Source organism: Rana temporaria, chromosome 1 (genome assembly GCF_905171775.1).
Source record: "Rana temporaria chromosome 1, aRanTem1.1, whole genome shotgun sequence".
In the NCBI taxonomy this organism is placed as follows: Eukaryota; Metazoa; Chordata; class Amphibia; order Anura; family Ranidae; genus Rana; species Rana temporaria.
Genome location: NC_053489.1, coordinates 592,837,469 through 592,849,638, shown reverse-complemented (window position 1 = coordinate 592,849,638; position 12,170 = coordinate 592,837,469). Strand labels below are relative to the sequence as shown.

Sequence of the window (12,170 nt, the reverse complement as noted above, 5' to 3'; positions counted from 1 at the left end):
GTATTTTCAACCTGCGGAGAGAGCTGTGCTGGATGGACTAGATTTAGATGAACTTTATGTAAATATTAATATGAATGTTATGTAAGTAATAAAAGTTGTCCACTGTAAACCTCCATCAGTGTTAAATGGTTTGCTCAAGCCTCTAAATGCCACTTTTTATCGGACAGGTTGGTCCGATAAAGGAAGTTAAGGGGTACCTCCACTTTTGTGTGAAAGATAGCAAATAAAAAAATAATAATAGAATATTCAATTGTGACACAAATCATATTGCAATAATTGTATATTAATAAAATGTACCTTTCCTTTTCAATCTGCAGCACAGTAATTTTCTGTAAAATGTAATGCAATATGGCAACCTGGAGGTGTTCTGTACACAGACAATGTACATAACTCCCTCCAGATATGCAATTTTCTGCTGGAGTGATTGGTTTACTGATATTCCCAGAAGTCTGCACTATAATACAGTCAGATTTTTGTCATCCCCTGCAACAAAAATATCATTTTTGGTGAGATACACCCAAAATGTGAGTAAATTAATCCTTGAATGTTTATGCTAACAACATACACCTACAGGTATCCTAACTTTTGTTGATTACTTACAAGCTCTCTGTCTGGGGTTGATTTAATTAGGCAAATATACTGTGCACTGCAAGTTCAGTTGCTCCAGAGCTTAGTAAATGAGGTAAAGCTTCACTTTGCAAAGAATACTCAATCACATGCAAGAGAAAAAAAAATGCATTTTTTCTTGCACGTGAGTTTATGATAGATATCAGCAGAGCTTCCCCTCAGTTCAGAGCTTCCTCTTAGATCTAAAGCAACTGCTATAGTTGCCTTTGGTAAATCAACCTCCCTCTGTTGCTATGCCCTCTTAAGCAAAAGTTGGATAGTAGTGTACTGTAGGAAGTTGTATAATTATTAACCACTTCAGTCCCAGAGGATTTGGCTGCCAAATGACTGGGCCACGTTTTGCGACTCGGCACTACGTCGCTTTAACTGACAGTTGCGCGGACGTGCGATGTGGCTCCCAAACAAAATCGATGTCCTTTTTTTCTTATAAATAGAGCTTTCTTTTGGTGGTATTTGATCACCTTTGTGGTTTTTATTTCTTGCGCTATAAACAAAAAAATACGTAAATTAAAAAAAAAGCTAAATTCTTTACTTTTTGTTATAATAAATATCTCCAAAAAATATATATAAAAAATGTCCTCAGTTTGGGCCGATATGTATTCTTCTACATATGTTTGGTAAAAAGCGTTTATTGATTGGTTTGCGCGAAAACATCTACAAAATAGGGGGTAGTTTGATGGCATTTTTATTATTCATTTTTTTTTACTAGTAATGGCAGCAATCTGCAATTTTTATCATGACTGCGACATTATGGCGGATACATCGGACACTTTTGATGCTATTTTGGGATCATTGTCATTTATACAGCGAACAGTGATATAAAAATGCACTGATTACTGTGTAAATGACACTGGCAGGGAAGGGGTTAACCACCAGGGGGCAAGGAAAGGGTTACGTGTGTCCTAGGGAGTGATTCTAACTGTGTGGAGGCTGAACAACCAGTCACATGACACTGATTACTGCTCCCGATGACAGGGAGCAGTAGATCAGTGTCCTGTCACAAGCCAGAACAGGGAGATGCCTTGGTTATTCTGACAAATTTGTTTTCGTTATTTGGAGCATTCGGCAAACTTTGTTTATACTGTAATTTGAGTATATATATATATTTTTATATATATATATATATATATATATATATATATATATATATATATATATATATATATATAAAATCTCCAAATAATGAAAAATACATCTGAATAATAATTTTAAACAAAACAAATCTCACATGTCTACTTAACACTGATCAAAGTAAGCAAGTCTCAGTTTCAACTGTGAAGAGAAGGCTTTGAGCTGCAGGTTTGACAGATCAGGCGGTTGTAAGAAAGCCATTGCTGGGATGGAAAAATAAGAAAAATAGGCTTGCCTTGGCCATAAAGCATCACCAGTTGACAACAGAAGACTGCAAAAAGATCTTATGGACTGATTAATCAAAATTTAAGATCTTCAGTTTATCAAGCAGGATTTTTGTTTACGGTCGAGTAGGTGAAAGGATGGTTCCTCGGTGTGTGACACCAACTGTTAAATATGGAGGAGGAAGCGTGATGGTGTGGGGCTCTTTTGCTGGATCCAGAGTCAGTGACTTACACAGAATGAGTGGCGCCCTGAACCAAAACTACCAACAAAGCATTTTACAGCAGCATGCATTAACCTCTAGAATACACCTATTTGGTCAGTGGTTCATCTTACAGCAAGATAATAACCCAAAATGTACTCCCAGGCTGTGTCAGAACTACAGTAGCTTAGAAGAAAAAAAAATCTCCAGACCTAAACCCCTTCAAGCTGGTTTGGGATGAACTGGACAGAAAGGTGAAAGCAAAGTATGTGCAACACATCTGTGGGAACTTTGTTGAGTTACAAAATGTAGATTACATTTTTTTAAAGAAAACGATTCCATGATTTATAATTTTTATGTCCAATTGTTTGTTTGTTCTATGCATTATTTTCAGAGTACATTAAGACGTTAAACCACATAAATTTCAATGAAAACTGGAAAATAAGGGGGGGGGGGGGGTTAAAACTGGTAGTCTACAGTATAACTGTTAATGCAGTATGCACACTATATACACACACACACATATATATATATATATATATATATATATATATATATATATATATATATATATATATATATACTGTATATATATATATATATACCGGTATATACTTCTGTTGTCAACAGCAAGGTTAGGAAATGCTACATTTACCAAGAACTGTACTTGCTCTTTTGAGATGACCTTCCTAAACACACCAAGCCACAGCTATGTGACATTATAACTGTGAGTTGAAATTTATAATAATTGTTACAAATTATGTGTTGTTAACTAAAGCCTCACGCATATCTGCAGAGCAATTTCCATAAATCAGATTGCTGCAAGCTAATACTGTATATTGTATATTTTTTCTGACAAGCATCAAACTTGGATTTCTGATAACTTTTCCTTTTGAAAAAAAAAACTACCATTTACTTTAAACTTTTCCTCATTACTTATTAATCTTGCTGCTAAAAACGGATGAATGGTTAATTAAAAGAAGGAAAAAGGGAAACTAATGAGCGTGAAGGCTGGTAGGGCCACAAATCTCCTGTGAATCGAGATTTAAGTACCAGTGTAGTCATTAATAGCTGATTTTATTAAAACCGGTTCTAGCTGAATGCAGTAATAAGCCTTAAAATGTGTGGGTGAAAAGTTAACTGATGAAAAAAAGACCACCCTAATGATATCATGTATGCATATGTTACAACATTAAAGGTTTCATAAGTCTCTGACCCTGAAGGAGCTTACAATCTAATGTCCTTGCTAGAGTAATACTTGTGCACAAACTAAGGCCAATTTAAGTGGGAGGTAATTAATTAATATTATGAAAAAGTTTTATCAGCTACTTACCGTAATTTTCCATTCCTGGTGTCTCCTTATGACAGCATACCTTGGGTCAGCCCTTAATGGCAAAAAGGTCACTTAACTAGAAAAGTAAAAAAAAGTGCACGTGTCTCTTTAAGCCCAGCCGTGGGGTCGCGACTCGATCTGAAGCTCCGTGACCGCGCCCGTGGGACCTGCGGACCCGATCACCGCGATCGGTCACTGGAGCTGAAGAACAGGGAGAGGTGTGTGTAAACACACCTTCTCTGTTCTTCGTTGTGGCAGTGTCATTGATCGTCTGTTCCCTGGTATAGGGAAAGACGATCAATGACGTCACACGTCCAGACCCGCCCCCCTACAGTTAGAAACACATATGAGGTCACACTTAACCCCTACAGCGCCCCCTAGTGGTTAACTCCTAACTGCAATTGTCATTTTCACAGTAAACAATGCATTTGTATAGCAGTTTTTGCTGTGAAAATGACAATGGTCCCAAAAATGTGTCAAATTTGTCCGATGTGTCCGCCATAATGTCGCAGTCATGAAAAAAAATCACTTATCGCCACCATTAGTAGTAAAATGCAATAAAACTATCCCCTATTTTGTAAACACTATAAATTTTGCGCAAACCAATCGATAAACGCTTATTGCGATTTTTGTTACCAAAAATAGGTAGAAGAATATGTATCGGCCTAAACTGAGGAAAACATTTTTTTTATATATATATATATTTGGGGGATATTTATTATAGCAAAAAGTAAAAAATATTGCAAGTTGTCGCTCTATTTTTGTTTATAGAACAAAAAATAAAAACCGCAGAGGTGATCAAATACCACCAAAAGAAAGCTCCATTTGTGGGGAAAAAAGGACGCCAATTTTGTTTGGGAGCCACGTCTCACGACCGCGCAATTGTCAGTTAAAGCGATGCAGTGCCGAATCGCAAAACAGGGCAAGGTCCTTAACCTGCATAATGGTCCGGGTCTTAAGTGGTTAATGGTCCCACAGAGAAATTGTTACACCAACATGTTACAGCCCACTTCCCTCAGGGCAGATAACGCTGACATTTGTGCTCTTGAACTGTTGTAGCTTAGACCCTTATTTATAAATGTAATAGAATGTATTAATAACCGACTCCATTTTAAGTATAAATGAACTTTTCAATATGTGTTTTGACATAATTAGCTTAACTAACAGTTTGCATAGAAACCCACCCTGCAAGTCATTGCAGTTAAAGCTGATTCATGGAGCAGCCTGTTGTGTAAGCAAAATCACCAACTAGTTCTTGTTCAAATACATTTAGCAGTTTTAATCATGATAAGAAGATACTGAGTTTGTATAACTTTTAGAAATAAATGCATTAAAACACGGCTCCTTGCTTCTTTCTTTTGCATATAAGCCACTGTGGTATTCAGTAAAAGTTAGAGATTTTATGAACACATTCAAATCTGTTTCTGTGTCGTATTTGGTCTCTCACGGAATCCGGGGGTCATTGAAGCTTTTCATGCATTACCTGAAGTACACCTGGTGGCCATATTAACTGTTCCCTCTTCAATAAAGAATAAGAAGTACTTACAATGAGCTCTCCCTCCCTAGGGGCAATGTATACCCTACATACAGATCACAAGGACCCCACAAGGACCCCAGCACCCTCGAGTACACCCAACAAGCCAAATTTACCTAGACACATGGGAGAGGCTGGGGCAAATGAACAACATACAGTGGTCCTGGAGCAAAGACAAAAAAAAAAGAATGCTGAGGAAGGGACATTTACTCTTTTTTATTAGCTAGTTAGGTGGTACTTTAGGTATCAGGAGGGGGGGGGGGGGGCTGATCTGAGGTATACTGTCATGAGGAAACTGGGCTTGATCGATCTATCTATCTATCTATCTATCTATCTATCTATCTATCTATCTATCTATCTATCTATATATCTATCAATTTAGATAGTTATATATAAATCATATGATCCACACATTAGTAGATAAATATATCTACTGCTACCTAAACATTTTATTTTTTTCAAAAGAAAAACCTAAACATTTTCTACCTGAATGCAGGGAATGATACTCCTGTGCTGCTCAGTACTCTGCACAACAAGACCACATCACACATCATTGCAATAGTAAACCACAGCAACCAGACACTTCCACTGCCTTGCCCCAAAGTTCAGATGTACATCAGCACCATTATGACTTAGCAGTTGGGGTGTTACTTTTGCCTGACAAGTAGTTTGGGGCTCCACTGCCCAATGATCACTGGGAGTTTTAGCATGGAGCCAACATGGTAAGGCAAAAATAAAGGTTAAAAGGGAAATAAACTCTCTGAATAAGCATTTACCATGGTAAATCCTTATGCTAAAAGCCTTAGTAAATAGAAACAAAGGTATATTATATTCAATTGTTTTTTTTTTGTTTAATCTCTTCTTTATTAAAAATTTTCTTTACATATAACATTTAACATGCCTTGACACTTAAAAGGCAGCTCGATACTACCTTCCTTTAATATATGGTGGTTTCCAATCCTCCCCCCCCCCAAAAAAAAAAAAGGTGGGGGAGGGGTTTAAGGGAGAAAGTAAGAAAGCGTTTGTCACTATAAAGAATGTATTAATATATATGTAGTCCTAGTGTTATATACTTGTGATATTTATTATGTTTCCTCTGTGCCTTCTTATATTTATTTATTTGTGATTCAGGTTTACCTCCCTTATTGAGAGGTAAACACCCAAAAAAAAAAGTTGTGTTTAAGATGTTATATATGTGTATTCTTTTTTATAATTGTAGTATTCCCTTCAAAATTATATCTGTTTTTGGATCCTAACCCCCCCCCCCCCACCCAGAAAGGGGAAGAGGAGAAAGAGAGAGAGAGAAAAAAAAAAGAAAGAAAAACACCCACATGTCCGTCCCCCCCCCAAGAATAGGTGAGGAGGATCGTTAGAAACCTTCCCATATTCTTCTAGTGTCACATTCTTTGCTTAGACATATTAATAAGACATACATAAAAACATACACATTCAAAATAAAAGCTGTGGATTGTTCCCAATCTTTCTTTTTTTATAGTTCCAATCTCCTTTTTTCCGAGCTTCATAAGGATTTTGATTTTATCCATCTATTTCTTGGTTATGATTTTCTTTTAAATTTCTCCTGTTTGTGCCTGATGTTGTGTATCCATTTTTCTGCTCCCATTATTATAACTACTTCCCGTTTCCATTCTTGAAGGGTGGGGCATGTTGCTTGTTTCCAATACCTTGGTATTAATCTTTTGGCCGCATTTAATAAATGCGGTACAATGCTGTTTTTATACGTTTTTTTAGCTCTTGTGGTTCCATGGAACAGGAATTGTAACAGAGTAAACTCCATTGTTTCCTCAGACATTTTCCTGATCCATGACGCCACTTCCTCCCAAAAGATTCTTATCCTTGGACATGCCCACCAAATGTGGAGGCATGTTCCCCTCCAACATCGATCATCTCTTGTTGGATATATTTGAGCTAATCGCACCGGGGTGCGGTACCATCTGACCAAGAACTTATATGCCATTTCCTGAATGGCTGAGCTTGTGGATGTGGCGAGTGTAATTGTGATTTTTTTTTTATTGTGATGGGGGGAATCTGCATCCTAGTTCTTTTTCCCATTCTTTAATAAAGTAAAGAGTTGTATTATTCTGTTCACTACATATTATTTTATACATTTGCGACAGTAAGTGGTCCGGTTTTGATATCTTTCTACATGTTTTTTCAAATATGGTTAGGGAATTCAAAGTTCTCACTTGAGGGTCTAATCTTCTAAAAAAATTGTTGCATCTGGCTATATCTCTATCCTGCCATTACCATATCTCCTTGTGTTGATACTAAATCTACCTGAGGCATCAGGACCCCCAGTGGTGCATACCTCAGGCACATTGTGTTACCTTCCGATTCCCATGGGCCTAATGCTCCTTTTTCCTCTCCTGGAGGGAACCATGGATAACCCTCCCAGTGGTGCCAATGGGGATGTTTTTGGGGCATATTTGCCAAGTTGATTCATACTATCCCATACTACCAGTGTGTTCTGAGTTAATGGGGATGTCCATTCTGATAATCCCCTGGCCTTTGTTGGCATCCATGGTGCCCCCGCCAAGTTCCTTCCCGCCATATTAGTCTCCATTAGTACCCAAGCTCTGTTACCTTCATCATGGCACCAGTGCCGTATATGCACCAAAGCCATCGCTTTATAATAGGATGCAATATCTGGGAGCCCAACTCCTCCTTCTTCCTTGCTTTTACATAGAATTTCATATGCTATCCTAGCGTTTCCCTTCCATATAAATGATATGAATGCTTTCCGTATTTTTAAAAAAAATATCTGGGGGAGTTGTATGGGAACTGTATACATAATATATAACAGTCTGGGTACCACATTCATTTTTAGGGTATTAATTCTCCCGAACCATGTTAGTGTGTTTCCCTTCCATCTATTCAGATCTTTCATTATTTCTGTAATTAATGTTACATAGTTACGTTCATATAGTATCTTTTCATCGGCCGCTATGTGCACTCCCAAATAGCACAGTGATTCTATATTCCACAAAAATGAGTATCTATCCTGTAACGATTTAATTATAGGCAATGGTACATGGCTTGGCAATATTACTGATTTCTCTAGGTTTATTTTGAAATTGGATACCTTTCCATATCTTATTACTTCCTGCATCAGCTCATGTACTGATTCTTCTGGTTTTGAGAGAAAAAACAATATATCATCGGCATATGCTGCCACTTTGTGCTCTCTCTGTACAATTTCCACTCCCACTATTCTCCTGTTCCCTCTCACCCTACATAGAAATGGTTCCAAAATGAGAGCAAACAAGATTGGGGATATGGCACAGCCCTGCCTTGTACCATTGCCTATATCAAACCCCTCAGACAGTGTTACGTTAACTTTAACTTTGGCTTTAGGTCCTGCATATAATGCTGCTATCCACCCCCTAATCCGTTCCCCCATACCTAATTCTTTTAATACTTCCATCATATAAGCCCAGTTCACCCTATCGAATGCCTTTTCGGCGTCAATCGATAGGGTTATAAAGCATGGAGACAGATGAATAGATGGGTGAGTTTGCTGTGAATATTAAAACTGAAAATATAGTTTTCATTTTTTGGTGCTCAGATACAGTTTAGTTCTGTTTAATGTACATTTAAAGAAGCACAAAAAAATGTAAAGTATGAACCTGCACTGAAAATAGAATACACTTGGTCTTTCTTCTGATAATAGTAATTTTCCATCTCTTTTTATCCCTATGACCCCTTTCACTGGAATATGAAGTAGGGATAATTCTCCCTGCTGAGGACACAAAAACTTTACAGAGGTGACTTGAGTTGGTCTTTAATAGACCTGTGACATTAGAAGTCAGGCTGGATAGAGATGAATGCTAATATTACTGATATTTCTCATACTTATGCTTATATAACACAATAGCAAATATGTTGCTCCTCGCTAACACAGTAAACCTTTGTGCACGTTTTACCTAACATCAAATAAGTGTTGATAGTTAAAATGTGACCCTAACAAGTGCATGTCAAGGGCTATGTTCAGCTCTACATAAATGTTTAATATGTGACAACATGATACATAAGGTTTAAGCTGTAATCTCAAATAACAAAGAGGTGTAAAAGCACAAATGCTGCTTAGATTGTAAAAAGGGTTTGGGTCATTGGCTAAGCACTAAAATTGCTGTACTGTATATGAACAATATGTCTTAACACATACTTATTCATTTAAAAAGGAAGCATACATACTGTATATAACATTAACAAGGTACAATTTACTATTTAGCTGAAAGTCTGGACACTTTCACTGTCATGAAAAGATCACTTTAGGACACTGATTCCTGGAGTGTGACTGGATTTGACATTAGTCAGTTACACAGGCTGAATATTATAATTATTGAAGCAGAATTATAACTAGCTCTATTATCAGTTTGCACGTGTCTGAATTTGTCATCCACATCAAGTCAGCAGCTCAGAGAACCTCATCAGACTTGTTCAAGAGTGACAATCCAAAGTACCATATGGGTTAGCTGGTACATTTCCATTTTAACAGGTCTTCATTTCTGCCCCTTAAAATATATGTCAAGGCAAGTGAAAAAAAAAACACATTAATTGCATGTCTGCAATGCATGCACATTTCCCTATGTTTTTTCCTTTAAAAACAGGTACAGACAAACTTGTGTTGATCTGCCAGAAATCCAGTAAGCTAATAACTTTCTGTTTGGACAGACAAAACAGTGCCTTCGCTAAACTGGAATCCAACCACCCCTTCCTGCTGGACTACAAAGCTTTGTCTATCTCACTCCCCCCTCTGTCCCACACATACAGTCATTTCTTTCCCAGCAAACAATGCTGCTGCTTTGACTTCCAAATGCCTGCCCACACACTGAGTGTTTGGAAAGATGTAAATCTGAGGACAAGCCCTTGTCAACAGGAGTAGAGCTCTTAGCACTAGCCCTGGAAAGTATTTTACATGCCTGGTAATAATGTCACATGGAACAAGAAAAGCTGTTTATTGTTAAAATAAATATTAAATTAAAGTTAAAAGAAAAAAAATAACCCTGGGACATATAGGTTTGAGGGTATATTTGGGTAATGTATGGACATACACTTTAAAGCAAATGTGAGTACTGTATGTTTGTCAGAAGTTAATAACATTAGGGTCTTAACATTTAAAAAGGACCATCATCATTGTATTATGAAGTCTTTTGATTATATATGTACAATATAGCTGCATGCCTTTGTCAACATTGATGCTGTTGTTTTTTTGCCAATTTCAATACTAACAAACACCCTTTAGGATGAAAAAAAGTATCTTTACATTTATCCCTCCAGTGCCGATCAGAGCTGATATTCATGGAACATGTAGGTAAGATTTTTAGAACATTTGCCCCATATGACAATTGTCAGTTGTTCTGGTCGGCCATCAGTCCTTGAACATTGCAACCCAGTTGGTTTTAAGAGTACCCTGTCATGTATTAAATTTGGAATTGTGTCTCTTAAATTGTCAGCTTCCTTCTGTAGCTTGACTACCTAGTGGGGTTGCTTTACTAAAGAAGAAGAAGCTGTTCACTTTGAGAAATGTTCACTTGGCTTAAATATACTGTATGGTGGAGTGTTACAGCTTGGTATAGCTGTCTTGAGGCATAATCAGTTGAGGCATAATCAATAATCTATGTAGGCACTGCTTGTTACAACTCTGTCCAGCTTTGTTCAGGCATTGTTTATTTCCAGCCTCATTCCATCTCTTAGTGCCCTGCAATAGCCCAACATTTTGTTATGTTCTTATATTCTTACAGTTCAGTCCTGGCTTTCCAAGTTAACAGTGTAATTTTTTGGAGTTAGATAGAGCAGGCAGGATGGCAGGCTAGTCAGTGAGGCCCCGTACACACGACCAAACATGTATGCTGAAACTGGTCCGCGGTTCGGCCAGTTTGAGTTTAGCTAGATCCGCTCTTCCTAATTTACTGACAGGCAGGCAGGTGATTGTGCTAGCTGCAGTATTTTCATGTGGTGTACTGTCTGTGTCCTCTGTACAGTGTGAACCTAAAGCTACGTTAATAGATTTGCTGGTGTTTCTCATATTAATTCCTAAAGGCAGTAGAGCTGCACGATTCTGGGAAAAATGAGAATCACGATTCTTTTGCTTAGAATGAAGATCACGATTCTGTCACGATTCTCAAAAAAATGCATGGTGCTTTTGTTAGCATGTATTTTTGTGATTTATTTTTATTTTATTTACACACACATTATATATAATGTTCGCACCAGAACCTTCGAACGGACCGAACGTTCGTGCAAACTTTTAGAACCCCATTGAAGTCTATGAGACTCGAATGTTCAAATGCTAATTTTTAAGGCTAATATGCAAGTTATTTGCAAGTTAGTTAAGTTGTAAAACGGGTTTGAGAACCCGGGCCTTGCCCCAGGGAACTGGTATCAATGGAAAACGTTTTTAAAACTATTGTTTTTTCTGGAGCAGTGATTTTAATGATGCTTAAAGTAAACAAACAAATTGAAAAATTCCTTTAAATATCATACCTGCTGGGTGTTACTATAAGAAAAAAAGTCATTTAAAACTGCTTGCGGCTTTAATGTAATGTCTGCTAGGCATTTTCGTACGAATTTCAGGTATTTTCGTTATCGTTTTAACAAACAATAACGAAAACACAGAAAACGAAAACCAAAAGATCCAACATAAACAAATGCTTTATTTTTGTTTTCGTTGCGGTCGAATGTGACTAACCTTAACTCTATTAGTCCAATATTATTCTACATAAAGAGAAAAGATTCGACATAGAGAGAAAAGATTCGACATTATAGAGACATGAAGAAGAGTCGACATAGAGAGAAAAGATTCAACATAGAGAGAAAAGATTCGACATAGAGAGACATGAAGATTCGACATAGAGAGACATGAAGAGTCAATTTTTTATTTTTTTTTAAGATTTTGTCGAATCTTCTTTTTTTTTTTCTTCTTAGAACATTCGACAGACACCATAAGCCTTCAATGACAGATTCGACCTTAATTGTGCCTAACCTTAACTCTATTAGTCCAATATTATTCTACATAAAGAGAAAAGATTCGACATAGAGAGACATGAAGATTCGACATAGAGAGACATGAAGATTCGACATAGAGAGACATGAAGCGTTGA

The 12,170-nt window shown here is 37.1% G+C and overlaps 1 protein-coding gene across 2 annotated transcripts in view; it reads right to left on the bottom strand.

The window, feature by feature from the left end:
- Positions 1–12,170, bottom strand: part of ARAP2 (ArfGAP with RhoGAP domain, ankyrin repeat and PH domain 2) — a 481,396-nt gene that overhangs the window by 160,384 nt on the left and 308,842 nt on the right. The gene's annotated exons all lie outside the window — the stretch shown is intronic.